Genomic DNA, 19,987 nt, shown 5'->3' with positions numbered 1-19,987 from the left:
TATTATTAAAACTCACACATGGTTTTGCTGTAATAAGTATGTTGCCTCTCACCAACTGAGCTGCAGTAAATGTCTGTGAGCGTGCTACTAGCCCTTCCATTTTTGAGAAAATCCATTTTATTTTAAACCTGAATGAAAAGCACATGTAGTCAATTTACATGTATTCTGTTACATATGGCAAAAGAATAAGATAATTAGAATAAATAGACGTACGTACAATAGGAGAAATTAGGAGTTTAAAAACAGTCATGCTATTGCTCAAATGGCAAGTGTTGCTTTTTAAACATGAATAAATGATGAATGATAATGAATAAACTGTTTCAGGCCACATACTCTGAAGCAGACAGTCAGTCTTAATCAAATACAAGCTTGCTCAACATGCTTACTGTAGCAAAGTTCATAAGCATAATGATATCAAGATTAGAAACGACACTACTAGAGGTTTTTTTTTAGCATTTTCTCTAAACTAGAATAGATTGCGAAGACTTGTTCTTATATCAACTCCACATAATGAGAGACTGTAGAGCAACTATCTCATTATTGATGTTATTACACATTTAAAACACTTCAGAAATTTCCATGAGATTTTTCTGTAATTGACACATAATAGAATGAACTGACAGGATCAGCCATATTTCTTGGCTGTGGTAGCTCATTATATTGAGGGTTCTCAATGCACGCTTCCAAAACTAACCTCATGAAAAGTTGCTACAGTTTCACAGCAAATTTGAAATTTTTTCCAGAGAGGAAACTCATGCAGCCCTGGATAGAGATAAGAACTTGATGAAGACACATGCAGGTGTGTCAATCAGTGGCTCCTTGAAAAAGTCTTTAGTATAGACCATGATATGAAAATCATATGGACTGGGCTGGCCTTTCACAAATATGAGTGCCTCCAAAAGAAATTTGTTTCTTGACTGTAGAGAATGAACTTTCTCAATCTTCTTTTTTGTCAGAGTGCTTAGAGAAAAAAAAATCTAAAGAACAACTAATGGTTGTACATTTCTGAAGATTTGTTTTCCAAAACGTTAAGTTCATGAAGTTACTCTGCTCATTCCTTTGTTTTAGAACAATAATAAAAATGGTGGAACAGGTTGAGTTCCAATTGCTTAAATATTTTTTAGTTTCTTTTAACTTAGCTACCTTTATAGTCACCCTTAACTAGTTAGAGTTGATAGAACCATACTTGGCTATTTTTTATTTACTCTTTAATTTTTACACACCATATCTGTACATATCCATGCAGTACATGAATGAGATATATTAGTTATCCAGGACTTTTCATGGACTAAGAATAACTGACCTGTCAAGTTAATTCTCATCAAGTGGTCTTGGATTAATTTTCCTCTTACAGTGGGAGGGATCTTGCTTCCAAACCTCTGCCAACACGTTTAGGGATGTGTCAGATGTAGGAAGTCTGATTGCAAGAGAAGTCTGAGGCAAAGAACATACTGAATGCCTCAGACATATTTGTGCTTATGGTTGCCAGTTCTCTCCTCTCATTTTTCGGAGGTCAACTTAGCTTTTCTCTTCTGACCAAAGTATATTCCCTTCTATTTTTCTCATTCCTTGACAAGGTCATATCCATTTGTGCTCTGACTTTCCTGATCTCGTCTCTACACATCTGGACAGCATTTCTTTTTCTTCCCAGGCTATGTGTTTCTGCTTCTATTGCCTTTACACTTTTTTTTATCCCTCAGTTTGACCAGCAGGCCCATGTACAGCAATAGCAGTTTCCCATCTCCTCTACTTGATTTCTTATACTGGAGGATAAGGTGCTTTTGTGCTCTCTGAAAGGTGTTCCTAAAGAGTTGTTAGCTCTGCTTCATTCCTTTGTCTCAACAGTCAGGAGATCTCACCCAGTACTTTATTACTTAAAAAGATGAAGCTTCACTCTTCCAAAGTTTAGGGTCCTGATTTTGCTGTTTGCCAGGTCCATATTCCTTGACATTATATGCTCATGAGTACATGTTCACTACAGACCAGGTATTACATATTTCTTGATCTTTTAAGCCTTGAAGAGAAACCGTGGTACAATAAACATGATAAAAGCATTTCTAAAAATCTTTTGAACATTATTTGGCATAAAATTCAAAAGTCAAATTACTATTTCTTGTTGCAGAACTAAATCAGTTTTTGATTTAGGAAGTACTGTATACAAATAGATACATATGATTTTTTTTTGAAAAAAACAAACTAAGAACTGTTTTGTTTCACTCATCCTGAAGGTGTGAATAAGCCTGCTATTGCAGAACATAGCTTCTCAACAGATGATATAAAAACAAGGTGAATATTTTAATAATTCACTTAATTTCAACTTTAATTATGATAAAAATGCAACAAAATGGTGAATACTTATCAGCTCTACTAGAAACTTTCCAGATAGACATGGTCGATAATACAGTTTAGGAGCATACCAATGCCTTCAAACAACAGAGACACATAACTTCTTTGCTGAAGAGAGGCAATCAAGGAAATAGAATCAATAAAATGTATGTATAGACAGGTTAGACTAAGAGTATTGGTCAGAAGTTATAATGGCGTGCATTATCAGTAGAGAATGTTTGGAAATTACTTTGTATCTCACAGCTTACATAAGAATACCTGCAGAAGGCAGAGCAACTACTGACATTGTAAACTAAACTGAAGGAGAACAGAGTATAAGATCAAAAGGTCTGGAAAACCTTGAAAGACTCTAGAAATCATGGGATAAAGGTAACACGCACACATGTTATTTGTATTTGAAATAACAAGTCTCAGTGAAAATCAGTTTACAGAATACAGGGGAAAAATCCATTAAGGATGTTGCCAATATGACTGGTTGGTTTTTTTTTTTTTTTTTTTTTTGTGCTATTCTTATTTGTTGTCAGTATTATTAACATTTTTATGGGGAGTAAAAGGCAAAGAATTTCGCTTGAAAAGCAACTGTGTAAGCAGTATATTTTTCTTATTAGAGAGTATTATTAATCATTCTTCATTAAATGCAGTTTCCCTTAGAAACTTTCTGTCAAAAACAATATTATGCATAAAGATAATACATACCAGCATTTAACTTCTAGTAATATCTGCATATTCTTATATAATGCATAGTTGGTGAACCATGACATACACGATAAAGCATTAATACAAACAGCAGTACACAGAATTTGGAAAACCAAAACGTTTCCACAGAGAACTTTTGTTGCACAAGGACAAATGAGCAACAAAGCGGTTTAACTAAGTATAAAGTGCAGAATACATTAGGTTAATTTCATTATTTACTGAAACACTGCATGGTGCAATGTAAATTACAAGGCATACAGTTGTGATAACTAGCTACATTTTCAGACCTGGAGTTACACTTCCATTTGCAACAAGTAATTGTAAGCCAAAAATATCCTTTAAAATTCCTAGTTTTGGAACAGTGATCTCTACTAAGTTAGCAAATCTACACAAAATTAGTGAAAACCAAAAACAAACAAAAAGAAACCCCCAAAATATCTTTCCAAGTCTTTAAAATAGCTGAGGACTTTTCTGTTTTACTTTCGATTTTCTTTTCTAGTTAAGAACTCCCATGGCTGAGCTTTTTATATTTTGCCAGAATATCACTTGCTGAGCTGTCAGAGGCGTATTGCCTTCTAATATATTTAGACTGCCATTTTTCATAGCTGTCTCTGTGTCACCAACAGTAGACTAGAAGAGTGCTGTGTGGTGCTGTAGGGAACATGGATGAGTAGTTCTGGAACAGCCAAATTTCCAAGCAAATGTCTGGATATGATTATTAAAATGCAGTCCACTTTTTATGACAGTCCAACATATTGCCATCTGTCTTCAGAAACAGATTTTGGGGGATTGAGACAGAGGGGTGAGTTAGCCATGTGATATTTATGCATTATATTTTCTCTTCACAATACTTGTGTATTCATCAAGAAGCTTCTAGCAGAGTTCAAATCATCAAGAAAAGAGCCATATGGCTCACTTATGAAATCATCATTGGTTTTTAAAAGGAATTGTGACTTGTTGCAGTATAACCGAGTTAACATTTTAATGATCTGCAACTACTACTAGATTCTAAAGCAAACTGCTCATGCTTCTAATATGTTGCCTTCCACTGAGGAAAGCTTTAGAATATACAAAGAGAAACAGTTTGTGTGAAACATATTTTTTCCACATAGGTAAACAGAGTACACTGACAACAGTCATTAAAATTTGTAAAGTTAAGGACTTTAAATAAGTACATAATTTCATATGTACAGTGACTGAGGCTTATGGATCTTTCCTGCCAAATGTAGGTTTGGTGCCTGTATTTCTCATTCTTACCCTTTCTCCATGAAATCAGTAAAACAGCAGAAGAAAGGTATAGAAATTTAGTATCAGACTTGTAATATTTCTTATTTTGGTAAGTCAAACTCCATACTCCACTCCCTCCTCTCGTAGCAACTCTGAAGATTATATTACGTCTGCTAAATTTGGCTGGAACATCCTCTTTCAATTATATGAGAATTATTAGGAACAGCCATCAGTTTCCATTCATTTAAGATTTATCGCAAAGTTTTCTTCCTGGAATTTGAAACCTCTGTTGAGTTTGATCAAAACTTTTTATATATAGACCATGTATCTCCTAATATTTGTTCAAATCCATCGTCCAATTCTGCATTCCATCTCTTCCCTGTTCCCTTGTGAAGTATAAAACTGCAGGAAGATGAGCTTCTTCATTGTTCCTGCTGTCTGGAACAAACTTCTTGTGCCTCTCTACTGCATTTCATCACTGGTGCCTCCACTTTAAAAACAACATAGAACAACCTCCCATTTTTTGCTGTATACATTAATTGTTCCATTGTTCTATTTCTTTAAAGTATTTTATTTTCCTTGCCAGTTATTTTGGCTATTACTTCTGATATGGTAACAGCTTATTGATGTGTATATTTTGTGTATTTACCTTCCAGCTAATTTTCCATGTCTAACTGACTAGGAACTGGACTGGATTATGTGCTAGCTTTTATGACAACATTTGCTCATTTGTATGCTTTGCATGATATCTGGTTTTCGACTAATTCATCTTCCAGTGATTGTGTTGTGATCTCTCGCTATGATTAGCTGCCATTCTGTAATTCTTCTCTGTATTACTTCAGTTTGCAATTCTGTTATCTATGCATTTAGCTTAGAATTTATGACTGAAGGAATAAATTAGCTAAATGCAACTCTTTATACTTCTATTAAACATTTCCAATAAACTTAGCCATAAGTCTATTGGAAGATCTTTAAAGGCCTTTGTAAACACTAGTTAAGGTCTGACTAGACTAGAGGAATGTAAACATAACATTATGTCTTTTTTGTTTGGAGAAGTAGATCAGTGATTTTCCACTCATTACATATTGTGTTTGAATGTTCTGGGTCAAATTCTACTATTTTGACACTGCTTAAGTGTAATGCAATCAAAATCATGGTAATTATATTCATATATCTGTGTACTTCCTTTGAATTTTCTCATGCTGGGCCTCAAGCCACATGTGATCACAAACATTTAAGTAATGTTGACATTCTTGGAAATGTATAGCTTTCCATTGGAAAAAAATAAATTAAAAAAAAATATTTCATTCTGACTTAGAGCACTGTTTTGAGTAGAAATATCTACTCAGTACTACTCTAATCCCAAATGATTAAGTTAAGAAAAGCAGAAACAGTATTTGTTGGAGCTATTCAGAATGATTCAGAAATACTGTTTACACAAGTAGGCACTGTTTTTCTTTTTTTTCCCCCCATGGATAGACAATGTTGTCAGGCTGATGCACGAAAGATTACGTATGGAAATTTTGTTTCCAATAGCCTTAAGATACGCATATTTTATATTTAAATAAGGTGTGTATGTTCCAACTTTCACTAAATTTGAGCAAGAAAAACAACTGGACTTATATTTCTAATTCCAAGTATCTCAAAATCAAACATGAAAAAAAAAAAAAAAAAAAGAGGGAAAGGGAAAAAAAAAAAGAAAAAAGAAAAGAAGAAAACAAAAAAAAAAAAAAAGAAAGAAAAACTAAAAATCCCGTTGACCATTTGTTTAGATAAACGTGATTATTCAGTGGTCTCCGCTGGTAGCTGTCTAACCAGCCATTCAGAAAGGTGCTGTGTTTCCCTCTACTCAGCACTGGTGAGGCCGCACCTCAAGTACTGTGTTCAGTTTTGGGCCCCTCACTACAAAAAAGACATTGAGGCCCTGGAACGTGTCCAGAAAAGGGCAACGAAACTGGTGAGGGGTCTGGAGCACAAGTCTTATGAGGAGCGGCTGAGGGAGCTGGGATTGTTCAGTCTGGAGAAGAGGAGGCTCAGGGGAGACCTCATTGCACTCTACAACTTCCTGAAGGGAGGCTGTGGTGCAAAAGGGTCTGGCTTCTTCTCCCAGGCAAATAGTAGGACCCGAGGAAACGGCCAGAAGTTGTACCAGAGGAGGTTTAGGTTGGATATTAGGAGAAACTTTTTCTCTCAAAGGGTGGTCAGGCACTGGAATGGCTGCCCAGGGAGGTGGTGGAGTTGCCGTCCTTGGTTCAAGAGGTGCCTGGATGAGGAGCTGCGAGAGATGGTTTAGTAGCTTGTGGTACTAATAGGAATGGGAGGGTGGTTGGACCAGATGATCTTGCAGGTCATTTCCAACCTTGTGATTCTGTGATTCTGTGATTCCCATTATGAGTTGCTAAGTAAAATATAGTCAGGATGGTTTCTGTATCAGTTAATAATGCTTGACATCTTTCAGAAGATGTTTTATGAGAAGGATCGAGTCCTTAGATGACTAATAACTTCATATGCAAAATATTTTCTTTACTTGTTTGAGGTGAACCTTAAAAAACCCACTAGTTACTGTTCTACAAAGAAACATGGAAGTGTGTTTTATGACTGCTTTACTTAATTTTTTTATGCTTTTGATGTAGTGAGTGCTCTCACAGTGCATGCAATTTCCTTGTCTGTTCAAATAAAAGAATGATTGTTGGTTATTTGTTCGTTGGTTTGTTTGTTAATCATCTATTAAAGTTGAAGAATATTTAAGTGAGATAATTTCAGAAGAAACTGGAATGGAGACTTATTTCCGTTCACAGGACTAGATATTATTTAACCTCCCTCTGAATCTTCTCTCCTCTGTTCCAGACATAAATAGTACAATTTTCTTGGACTAATTTCAGTAGCTTATGCCAACCAAAACTGCAATCTGAGAGATTTGATTTTTCAGTTTCAAAATTAAATATCCACATATCTACTGTAGGATTTCTCAAGTTTCTAAGACAATTTCCCCTCCCCCCCCCCCCCCCCCCCCCCCTTCCCCAGCTCTGCCTACTAGGATCTGAAAATACATTTTGCTAGTATTGGGTATTGTAGAAAAAATTCCCACTTTGATAAAATGACTTTTCTTTCTTACTCTCTGAAATGGACCTGATAGCAAATCTCTTATGTATATAGTGCAGCAAGATATAATTATTTGCAGATAAAGAACTATCCTGTTTTATTTGCTACTGAATAGTTTACAGATTAGCTATGATCTGCAATGACATTGATGCAGGTGAGAGTTGGGAAGGAATACAGAAGACAGTGTGGAAAGATTTGCAGGAAGCACAGTGAAAAGGACAAGATATGCTCATGGCTGAGGAAATCAAACCTTTGCTCTGCTGATTGCAGTTTATAAGTAGAATAGATATTTATTTTTGAATGAAAAATATAGATATTTTCAATTTAAGGAATGTTCCCTGTGTCGTAAGTATCAAGGACATTGATTACTAGTATGCATGCTGTTATTTTTTTGGATTCTTGAAACTTGGAGATATTTTATTTAACAATGAGTGTAAACAGTTTACAGCTTAGATGACCTATTTTTGAGTTTCTTTATAGGAGACACTACTCTGGATTTTAAATCTCCATAGAATTCTGTTTCATTTTTGACAACCATGCTACTCAAAAGTAACATTAAATTAATGGTTTTTCATACTCGCTTACTAAGCAATTAAGTAATGATATTTTTATATTCTGCTGATATTTATAATGTCAGATGAAAAAAATAGGTGTTAAAAGGGTGGGTTTTTTTGCAAATTGCTGCTAAAAATGGAAATTCACAAATTTCTTCCTGGGTTGCAACCTAACTGAAATCAATGATAAACCTATATGAGAGAAATTTTGTGGGTTTGCATATTGCCTTTTCTGTATTTAGAAAGTTAATTTTACTTTGGCTAGCAATTTGTGCAAGAAGAAAAGAAGCATTTATATGCATATGTGTACGTATATGTACGTATATGTATATGTAGGTATGTGCATATCCGTACCTGCATTATATATTCTAGAAAATCAGATTTATACATGAAAAAGCTTGCTATAGGATTTCATCACTTACTGGCTTGGTGGAAAGAGATACTGTGCATAATAATGCATTAAATTCTTAAGCTGTAGACTAGTGTGGAATAAGTCATAAACCTTATACCCAGGTAGTGGGAACTTCTCAAGTCAGTCCCGAAAGTTGTTAGCATTCTTTAAGTTCTTCAGTTTCCAGGAAGTAAGGCTAAGGCCATTAGTCTTGACTAAATGAATAATGAATGCACAAAGGGACAATTTTTTAATCAGTGATTCCAAAGACAAATCTGTATTACAAAGACATTAAGATCAAGTTTGTTTTGTCTTCTGCAAGTAGGATAAGACAACTTCGCATAGGGAAGTGTGCTGCCTCTTGGGGCCTGAATCAGGGACGTTACTAACAAACTTCCTGGTCCAATTCAATCCTCTCATTACCAGCCTTTACTGATCGTTCAGGTTAGCAGCAATGAAATCAGTGAGAGAAGCCTATCAAAAGATACTTCAGGGCACTGGAGTGGTTAGCTGATGGAGCAGGAGTATAAGTGGCAATGAGGGATAGTGAGAGAAACAGGAAAGGCCATTTCATAAACACATGGCTGGCAGGCTGGTGCATTCGCAGGAATTTTGTTTTTTGTGACCATGGGGCTGTTTACTCAGCACCTGGCTGCTGATGGGTCTCATCTGTCTCAAAGAGGGAAATGGATCTTAAACCAGGTGCTGGCAGGGCTTGTTGAGAGAGCTTTAAATGAGATATGAAGGGGGAAGGGCTTAAAATGAGGCTTGCTAGGGATGGAGGGAGGGAACAATGATGAGGTTGGGAGTGAGGCATATGTCACATCTGAAGTGCATCTACACCAATGCACGCATAATGCACAACAGACAGGTGGAGCTGGAAGCCATTGTGCAGCAGGTAAACTAAGACTTACTTGTCATTGCTGAAACATGGTAGGGTTGGTCCCATGAGTGCACTGCTGCAAAGGAAAGCTATAAAGTCTTCAGAAGGGAGATTAAAAGTTATTAAATCTTATTATGTCCACCATAAGTCATGAAGGACAGCCTCTTCATTGCTTCTCTTTAAAATAGTAATAATAATAAAGCCATTTATTCAAGACTTTGTCATATAGTCTTATTTTCAAAATCTCTGGCAAGGTTTTCTGTCTTCTCATTTGTTAATTGGCCCAAGGTATTCCAAGGATCTGAAACCGGACACAGAATGCTAGTCACGTTTTATTGGCTCTGAATAAAAGACAATAATATTTTCACATACACCTTCATGATTGAAGTCAAGGCATAAAGATTTTCATTCTGTATTTCACACGTGAGGAACAGAGGCCCACAGACATCAGCACAATGGCCTGGACAAAGCACAAAGGGAAAGTGAAAATCCAGAAATTAATACGAATTCTTCAATACCAATTATGTAAATACTTAAATCACAGACCATTCTTTTTCAAAGTTGAAAACTCAAAAATATTATAAAAACAAACTGGTGAAAAGGAAAATGCTGTAATTAAAATTGATTTGTCTGGAAGATGAGTGCCATGTCTATGGTAATCTAATTCAACTCATATTTGGAATTCATCATTCATTGCATGAAAAATAATATTTCTGAGCCCCTTTATGAAGATGAAACTGCACAAGGAAATGCATGTGTTTCGTACTTCCTATTTTCATAGTTGAAGTGAAACATGAAGTTTCAGGCATAACTCTTTGCCTCGAGAGTATTTGTTCTGGAAAATTTCAAATTATACAGAACAAAGATTTAAGCTTGAGCCTGCCATTATTTAACAGAGCAAATCCTAAGCTGCAAAAAGCTCTTTTTTAACATAGTAACCAGTATTAGCTATGCATTTTGACTAATGAGCAGCAAGAGTCTCCAAGCTGTGCATTTAACAATCACCACCAGTGGAGGTGACCAACTGCCTCTGTCACCACTGCTGAAACAGACTGCTCCATGTCTCAGTGTGCTCACATCCACTATTTGATCTCCATTAACACTCAGCAAACATCAGTGAATGTCCGTCAGGGCCATTTTTTTTTCCCGCATGGAGGAGTTCAGTTCCAAACCTTTGCTTTACACACACACTGCCGTGTTAGATATGGTTGTGTCAGACTGTCCTTCTGCTGCCATCTGTTGCATGGCAACAAAATGTAACAGAGTACTGGTAGTAATGTTCCTAACCTCTACTGCCATATCACCAGCTCTGCTGTCGTGGGCCCACATGGATGGCAGTGGTTGCAATTCTCAATGAGTTCTCAAGATGTTTGTCAGATTTTTAATGAAATTTTGCTCTTCCTGTGCTTCATCCTTTAAAACAGTTGTTTTAAATGATCCTTTTTATTCATCATTGTGGCTATTCCGTGGACTGTCTCTCCAGTGTGTCCATATCTCACCAATATAGGAATCCCCAGAACTGGGCAAAGTGCTTTGTTGATTATGATGTTGTAATTTAAAAAATGTTTCTATATTACCGAGACTATAATTCAGCAAAGTGTACGAAATGAATTGATATTCAGAACTATAATAACACCACCATCCATTCTCAGCCCACCAAGTTTTCTCTTATACATGAGACACAAATGATGCTATACAAGTTAGTGCTTTGCTTTGTCTTTCTGAATTACCTGTTTTGATTGGAACATGCAAGGAAATTTTGAATCTGGTAAGATGTAGGGCAGGCAACACTTCCACAGATGTCTGCAAGCCAACACTGCATTTAATTTAATGGGAAAGGATTAAGAGTAAGGGAGATATATTTGAATAACTATCACAGTGTTGCAACAATTGTAAAGTAAGCATGGTATAGTGTAATAACTGAAGTCTACAGACTGAGAGCTTTCTCTTTTTCTCCATAGAAGAAAGATTTGCTAGAACTTAAAGAATGTAACTTCTTTTTTTTCTTTCTTTCCTTTTTTTTTTTAAATGCGCTTTACTTGGCATTATTTTTTAAAATGAAATGGGGTTAATTATACTTAAGGAAACCAAGTTACTAGAAGTACTATCAGTAAGGAATATAAGTTATTAAATATGCTCAATTTGCAATTTAGTTAATGGAAGCAGAAACATTATCATATTTTGTTCTGAAGATTACTAGAATGAGCCGTTAAGGAGAAAAAGAAATATATTTTGTGTTTGGTTGGTTTTTTGTTTTTTTTTTTTCTTTCATTCAGTAAAGGAGTAAAAACCATTTCTCTAGTAACAGCGCCTCATGAAAAGTGTAGCTCAGGCTTTCTCTTCTTTTTCTTGTATGTCATAATTTTGTCTCCCACAACACAGGAAGGCTGAATTTAATTTCTGCACTGTGTTGCATGCTTAGTGAATTGGGAAGCAGAACCCAACCAGGGCTACAAGCCTGTAGAAGAAGACGGGAATATAAGGCACCTGAAATTACCTGGTGCCTTTAGCTAAACTAGCACAAATAGACGGATGGAGGGATGTGGATTTGATGTGTGCACCACTTCATGGATAAGAAACTGGTTGAAAAACTGCAGACAGAGGGTGGTAATCAAAGGCTCTATGTCCAGGTGGAGGCTGGTAACGAGAGGCATCCCCCAGGGGTCTGTCTTGGGACCTGTGCTCTTTAACATCTTCATCAATGACATCGATGAGGGAATCGAGTGCACCCTCAGCAAGTTTGCTGATGACACCAAGCTGAGTGGTGCAGTTGTCACAGTGGAAGGAAGGGATGCCATTCAGAGGGAACTCAACAGACTTGATAGGTGGGCCCGGGTGAATCTAATGGGGTTCAACACAGCAAAGTGCAAGGTTTTGCACTTGGGCAGGAGGAATCCCAGGCATCCATACAGACTGGAAGGAGCAGTCCTTGAGAGCAGCCCTGCAGAGAAGGACCTGGGAGTCTTTGTGGATAAAAAACTGAACATAAGCCAGCAATGTGCTCTTGCAGCTCAGAAAGCAAATGGTATCCTGAGCTCCATCAGAAGAGGGGTGGCCAGCAGGGACAGGGAGGTGATTGTCCCCCTCTACTCTGCTCTTGTGAGGTCCCATCTGGAGTATTGTGTCCAGGTCTGGAGCCCCCAATACAAGAAAGACAGAGAGCTGTTAGAGTCCAGAGGAGAGCCACAAAGATGATCAGGGGACTGGAGCACCTCCTCTATAAAGACAGGCTGACGGAGCTGGGCTTGTTTGGGCCTGGAGAAAAGAAGGCTGTGGGGTGACCTTATAGCAGCCTTTCAGTACCTAAAGGGAGCCTACAAACAGGAGGGGAATCAACTCTTTAAAAGGGTAGATAACAGCAGGACAAGGGGAAATGGTTTTAAGTTGAAGGAGAGAAGATTTAGGTTGGATGTCAGGGAGAAGTTCTTTACTATGAGAGTGGTGAGGGGCTGGAACAGGCTGCCCAGAGAGGTTGTGGATGCCCTGTCCCTGGAGGTGTTCAAAGCCAGATTGGATGGGGCCCTAGGCAGCCTGGTCTGGTATTAAACGTGGAGGTTGGTGGCCCTGCATGTGGCAGGGGGGCTTAAAGATTCATGATCCTTGATGTCCTTTCCAACCCTGGCCATTCTGTGATTCTGTGAAGATAGGGCTTCCCCTCATATGCACTCTAGGTGCAACAAATGTACTACTGTTCCAGCTTCAGAATACACAAGAATATTTCTGAGGATAAAAGAGCTTTCAAACCCCATCTAAGCAAGATTTATGTAATATTTTTAGAGGCATGAAGGAACTGGATGTACTTAGCATCACCTCTGCCTTTTTTTTTTAAGCATGCAGAATTTCTCACTGAAGTCCTCTGTGTGGGATAGAAATTATTCTAGTAGATCATCTTCAGGCAGGAGAAATGCATATGCACATCTGCCTCCAGCAAAAAGTGACATTGTCTTATGGTGTGCCCTGGAGGACATCACTCCTACACACTATAGATTTTTAGTGTGGTCAAAAGTGTAACAGACAAGGAGCTTCTGGACAAACTGAGCACTGTATTAAGATGATAATTCTTGAAGTAGCTTATTTCTGTAGTGCTTTCCAGTTTTCCACTCTCAGAAATTCAGGTTAAGACAAGAAAATCCTAAAAATAAAAATAAAATAAAATCACACAATGCAGATACTAAGACCGTGGTTATAACAGTGTTTTTGCTGGGTTGTTGTAGAGGAAAGAAGGCTGTTTACTCCTACTCATACTGGTGAAAAAAGCTTTTTCTCTATAAATATTTGTCACATGGCAAAAAGCCCACTAAAAGATGAGTACAGCTTCTTCAGGTCCTTTTAAATTTAACTTCAGTGAAAATTTGTATTTCTCAGCCAGTTCATATTTCATTTGCTAAAAGGCTTCTCAGTCTATTACTTAGTGTTGATACTTCTTCTAATCCTAACTCAGAACTCATTAGAGGTGTTGAAATAACTGGCTGCAGACAGCACTTTGGTAACAAACAGAAGACATAACTAGCATATCTATGCTTTCTGAAACACTACTTTTTTGTGTGTGTGATAAGCACTTTTTTTAGCTTACAAGAATAACTCCCAAACCTTAGCATGGCAGTCTTTTTTTGCATACTCTGAAATGTAGATACCATGGAAAAGAGTGGGCATTTAAATGGAATTAATGTGTTCAGTTTATTATCATATCTTGACTTAAGCTGCTTACAAAGATGCTAAAGCACTTTGGAGTTCTACTGGGTTTGGTGTGACTGGCTCACTAAGCTATCTTTGAAGGATATTGTGACTGCTGTGCACAGTAAGCAGAACTGTAAATGAGCCTTTTGATGGCCTATAAATTCCTGACAACCCCAACTGATTCCTTTTAAGGTACCACCAATAGACTTTTCTATGAAGCGGAAAATACTTACTACTTTAATTTCTTTCTCCACATGTTAATATGAGGGGAATCCAATAGCTGGCTCTCATGAAATTTGGACAAACAATGTAGGTGTATAATCAATGAACATAAAGATGCTATAATTACAAAATAAACAAGAGAGTTAGGCAAAGCAGGCTATAATAACAAAAAGAGAATAGAGGAAATGCTTACCCATATCCTAGGCTCACTGCAGAGCTCCAGGGGAGGGATCTCCAGAAGAGATCCTTTCCCACTGGTAGTCAGCTCTTAAATGGGTCTAGAAGAGCTGGAGCAAGGCTCCACCTCTTCCGGCAGCACAGGTGAATTGCCTTCACCTGTGCTCCTGTGACTGACTCAGTGCTTGCCTAAAGTGATCAATCAGAGGTTCAGGCTGTGATTTAGCAGTTCCCATACAGTAGGTGAGCAGCAAATTATATTCTTGTTAGTTTCAGGTATAGTGATAACAATTTTTGTTTTCATTTATTTATTTATTTTCCTGGAAATACTTATTTTGCTCAACTGGGAAAAGCAAAAATGTTGGTCAGAGAGGAAAAGCAATTTAGTGAGTTCACAGAAGGTGAAAGATCTGAAATTACTGACACTTGACTTAGAGTGCTACCTGCATTCTCTGGAGATCCTAGACCTGCACACAGCATGGATTTGAAATATTTTAATGGCTTCTTTTCTCTCAGCACGTGGAAACATGTTTGTGTACCAGACAGCTCAGGTAAAAGGATTTACCTTTTCAGCAGACAACCAACCTCATCCCTGAGCAAAAAATAGTATTTCTAGAGCTATCTAGAGTTAGGCACTGCAAGGGATTTAATCTAAGTAGAAGCTAAGCTCTGTAGACACAAAGTACTAGTTTTCTCCCAGTTAATTAAACTAGAAAATTATTCTTCAGAGAAACTTCCAGATTTCTTTCCACCAGGCTGTTTTACTGCCTAGTCTTCTTTCCACTTATTATTTTTTGTTGCTGTTCTATTGCTGCTTTTTTTTTTTTTTTTTTTTTTCTGTTTGCTTTTTTGTTTGTTTTTTTTTGTTGTTGTTGTTTGTTTTGAAGTGGATAGTATGTTAGGAGAACTTTCAGGCCAGTAACACCACTGTACATGATTTTCTTCCCTATAAATACTTACATGCATTACATGAAAGTCTTTTCTTACACCCAACATTTCCCTCACCTTAAGGGTTAAGAAACAAATTACTAGCAAGGAGTGCCTCAGAGTGGATGAACCACAAAGACCCAAGGCAATAAATATAATTGTGCCTAATACCATCTCACCACTACATTTCTGTAAGGACCACATTGATTCTTCATAGCAGCTCATGTAGAGCATAATCACGTGACCAGCTTGCCTCTATTCACTTATCTGATAAATGTTTTACTGACAGAAACAATCTGGCAGAAGATTTCAAAAATGGTAGTATGCACTTCATATTGTCCAGATGCAGTGCCCAGGAACAAATTGGGATGCTGAAGTATTGAGCTTGGTACAATCTTTTACTGGTTTTGTTTTTCCAAAGGATAGACTGAGATAACAGTGCAAGTGGAGTCCCAAAAGGATGTGCAGTGTTCTGTATGCACCAGGACAAGGAAGGTCTACTGTGACTAAGGGAACTTGTCCAGAAAGGAAATGGAACCAAAAACTTTGCTATGGCAATGTCCTATCCATTCTTCACTGAAATAACAATCCCAGACAATGAAATAACATCAGAGACATAAAATTTAGCACACGGTTGCAATATTTTAAGAAACATCTGTAGATTATTTCCTTTGTAACTTTACTCTTGTGGAACCAAACAGAGTCTGCTGGTTCATGAGGGCTCACTGAGTGCCACCAACATGTTCATGGACCAGATGCCCTGTGGGCTTCTTGGTATCTTTTGGTGTGTTCACAGAAGGTGAGTTGAAATTACTGACTCTTAGTGCAGTGTCTGCATTCCCTAAATCTCCTAGCACTGCTGTCCATGGCTGTGGGGAGAAGACGAGCTCGGTCATCCCTACCTTTCCTGTGTTCCATGAAGCCTGTTTCTGTATGCACAGTTTCTGTTGTACTTACATATATGTTGTCTCTAGCCTTTTGGGAGATATTAATCACCTTTGATCTAGTTTTTGCCTTACCTAGAACATATCTCTCCTCGCAAATGTGAGTCTCAACTGCATACATGCCTGTAAGTTGCTGGTGTAGTGGCAGAAAATACTTGTAAGTCTGACATGTAGCAGGGTTATGTGAGTTGTAATGGGCCAGGCAGCTGCTTGCGTGCCTCTCACTGTCTCTCACTAATTCTGAGATCGTGCCAGCAGCATAGGCACAGACACAACTTAAGCAGTAAGTCTGAAACATTTGGATTGCTACTAAATATCAGAGAGAGAAAAAGTCAGAGAGAGAGAGGGAGAGAGAGGAGATAAGTATGCCTATTTAAAATTAAAAGGAAAAGAGCAGAACTTTAAGAGCTAATACTTTCATCTGGCATATCTGTCATCCAGACTAAGTTGTGGCCCTAGTATATGAAAGGAAAATAGAAAATTGCCACATACGCACAGTCACATAATAAGCAAATGTTAATTGATGTGCTTTGCTTGTGATAGCTCCTGGGAGATTTGCAATGAGTGAGTCTTTTCTGTATGGGCAATTCTGCAGCATATGCTAGCACATCTAGGAAGAATTATCATCTCTAATCACTTTCTACCATCTGCTAGGAAGATTGAAATATTGAAACATTTCTCTCTCTTTACCTCAGTATAATTGTGATCTCAGTTCTGTCATTTTAACCCATCATGCGAAATGTTATATCCTTAACACTTCGTGGAGTTCTTTACCGTGAGTCTTTTATAAAGAAACATACATGAATTTATGCATTAGTACAAGCTACTACATATGTGTATATACAAATACATGGGAAATATGATATACTTTTTCCTGTGGGCAAATTGCATTGATGTAAAGGATACAGAAGGAACATAATATCATGATACCAAATGATTTTTCTGACAAAGTAAAAATTTTGATTTTTTTTCTTCTCTTTATATTTGCAGTGCTTGATTCAAAGACTCTAAATGCTCTCTGCTGACAGCACCTGTCATCTCAGCTGTTAGGTTGCCTACTCACCCAGCCTCCCTTTGTCCTTCTCACTGTAGTGTCTCACTGTTGTTCAGTGGTGTCCTTGGAGCCAGTGGTTTCTCCATTGGATGGGAATGATGGAGAGCAATGGTATGCTGGACATGCCACATTCTTCCAAATATTTTTTCTTGAAAATGAGATGACTGCTTGTCATCAGGAAAAAAAAATTACATTCTCTTCTATTCAAGGTTCAGAATTAGATGAATTCTTTGACCCAAGGTAATGGATTAGGTTCATAGCCAGATATTTCCTTCTGACCTTGCTTATGTCTCCTCTAACAATCGTAAGATGCTGCACTACTGTGTTTTAAGGAAACTTAGGCTCCTGACTCATAAAGAGCATGACACAAAATCTTTCACAGAGCAATGCAAGCACACAGTAAAGAAAAAATTTAAGAGAAGTGGCTTGCTTAGAATGTAGAAAGTTTCAGATTGAACTGTTCAGACATGCAGACTTAATCTTTGTGAAAATGTGTGACCTACATTCAAAGAGGCCAACAGGGCACTTAGCTCCTCTGTTTAGTTTCAATGCAGTATTTATACATTGCACTGCTGAAGCATGAAACACTCATTTTTAGATGAGCTCCAAGACTAGATCAAAGAATGATATCAAAAACTTGAGGGTAGATGCCAAGAACCTAATACAGTGCATAAAAAGCACATTCCGACTGTGAAAAATGCAGAGAAGAGCAAGCCTTTATAATTTCCTTTTAATGGGACTAAGTAAAGCATGTGTGTGCAAACTCACTTCTCCCCTAAGTTTAGAAACTTCACACAGGGCTACACCTACCTGAGGCAGAATCATCCACTGAGTATAAGATGATGAGTCAAGTGCCTGCTGAGAAAGATAATAGTATCAAACTTCTCCTATTTAATAACACAATGACCAGTTAGTTGGAATGAGAGAGCACTATGTCATCTGTCCTTTTCAGGCAGGAGGCAGCAGAATCCACATCTATCAGCATTCATGATTTAGCTATGTATGTCCTTTTCCAATTTCATCTCAGATCCTCAGCAAATATGATGGTTAAAAAAAAAGAAGAAAAGAAAAAAATAGTAATAATAGATTTCCCAAGAAATGGAGACAGAAATTCTTGTGGATTTGATTTGTTTGGAAAACACTCTTCTAAACTCTTGGAAGAGTTGTATAAAACATTAAGATAGAAATGACACCATTTACCTGTATTTCTCACCTTTACCACATATGAGAACAGTCAAACAAATGCAGGTGTACTGAATCTCCTATTTCTGAAGAGCACATGAGAACTTATATGTAAATTCTCAGTGCAGAAGGTATTTTTACAGCTGGTATAAACCCTGAATAAATGGAGTTTATAACAGAAGTGTTAACATTGCTATAATAATACAGTGATACTAGCAAAAAAGTATGAAAAATTTAAAATGTATTAAACCTGAAGAAAACTGTAGAAACAAATTCTACTCTTACCAGCTTTCTTAATTGAGTTGATGTACCTGTAAAACAATACTAATAAACATGTCAAAAAAATGACCCCCCCCCCCCAAAAAAAAAAAGACCTAAATAATGCTAAGAATGTTTGACAAACATAGAAAAGAAGGCTTTCTTCCACCTGTTTACCATCACAAGGATTGACAGGCAAATGAAATAAATCCTAACTGAATGGGAGGGGGCTGCATAAAGATTTGTAACAATCTGCAATAGTTTGTCATTGGTATTTGAAAGCAAAATTGACAGGTTGTGACTTCTTATTTCCTGACAAGAAGAAGCAATTATGTTACGTACATAAAAAGTGCCTGCTTAAAACATTACATGACATTTTGAAGATAACAGCTTCAATAATTATGTTCAAACTATGGCCAAGAAAAATGTGCCTTATGAGCATCTCATTTAATGTTTTAACTTACAAGAGAAAAGTAATTAAAAAATGGGTGAGGACATACCAGCTTAAGATGTACAAGGAGAGAAAAGTAATGCTAGAGGGCCTGTATTTTTAATGTGGAAAAGTACATTTAAATGAATGGGAAAACATCCCCTTCTCCCTCTCTGGAATACAGAAAGAATTTGTAATTTGTCTCCTTACAAAGTAATCAGGCTCCTGAAATGAGGATGATTTCACTTCTTTAGCAATAGGCTATATTGCATGTGCTCACAAGAGCCACTACTGTTGCACACCATACCACTGAAATGAAAGCAATAACATTTCCAAACTTTCACTGAAGCCAAGTATACATGTTCTTTGAACAGCTCATTTGCCTCTGTAGAGCCAACAGTGGCAGACTTGCATGTGATCAATTCACATGGGCCAACCACACACTCCTAATATCTACTTTGCACAAAAATGCTTATTTTCATGTTTGGAGAAGTTAGCGTCTTCAAGACTAGTTAGATTGCCTCCTCACATACCAATTAACCAGACTGTGGTCCTTACAATTTTTAAAATACTCCTTTGAAAGAGAATTTAGACTAGGTTACCTCAAAAGGACCTTTCAAAACCATAGAATGTTGAGATTTAACATCTTGGATTAGAAGAAATACTCCTAATTATGAGATGGTCCATCTCTATATTTCTGAAAATTCCAAAATGTGAAGTATTACTTATGTTTGTGATTTTGTGCTATTGATAAATGAGAATATGTACTTTCAAACTATATTTATAAAAACAAAGGTGTTGACTCTGAAAGCAGAATGAATCCCTATGTGATTCATTTAAAATTTACTCAAGGTAATTTTAACCAGTATCTCATTTCAAGCAGCAAATAATAGGAGGTCTGATTTCAGCTGTTTGTT

The 19,987-nt window shown here is 37.1% G+C and overlaps 1 long non-coding RNA gene across 1 annotated transcript; it reads right to left on the bottom strand.

The window, feature by feature from the left end:
- Positions 1-12,952: 12,952 nt before the first annotated feature.
- On the bottom strand, positions 12,953-14,326 carry LOC125686870 (uncharacterized). Its single transcript, XR_007373921.1, has 3 exons — positions 14,292-14,326; positions 14,110-14,215; positions 12,953-13,331 (listed from the first exon to the last, which is right to left on the bottom strand). It is a non-coding gene; the product is annotated as an uncharacterized LOC125686870 (long non-coding RNA).
- Positions 14,327-19,987: the final 5,661 nt, after the last annotated feature.

Source organism: Lagopus muta, chromosome Z (assembly GCF_023343835.1).
Source record: "Lagopus muta isolate bLagMut1 chromosome Z, bLagMut1 primary, whole genome shotgun sequence".
Classification (NCBI taxonomy): Eukaryota; Metazoa; Chordata; class Aves; order Galliformes; family Phasianidae; genus Lagopus; species Lagopus muta.
The sequence above is the reverse complement of the archived record's forward strand: the minus strand, read 5'-3'. Positions and strand labels throughout refer to the sequence as shown.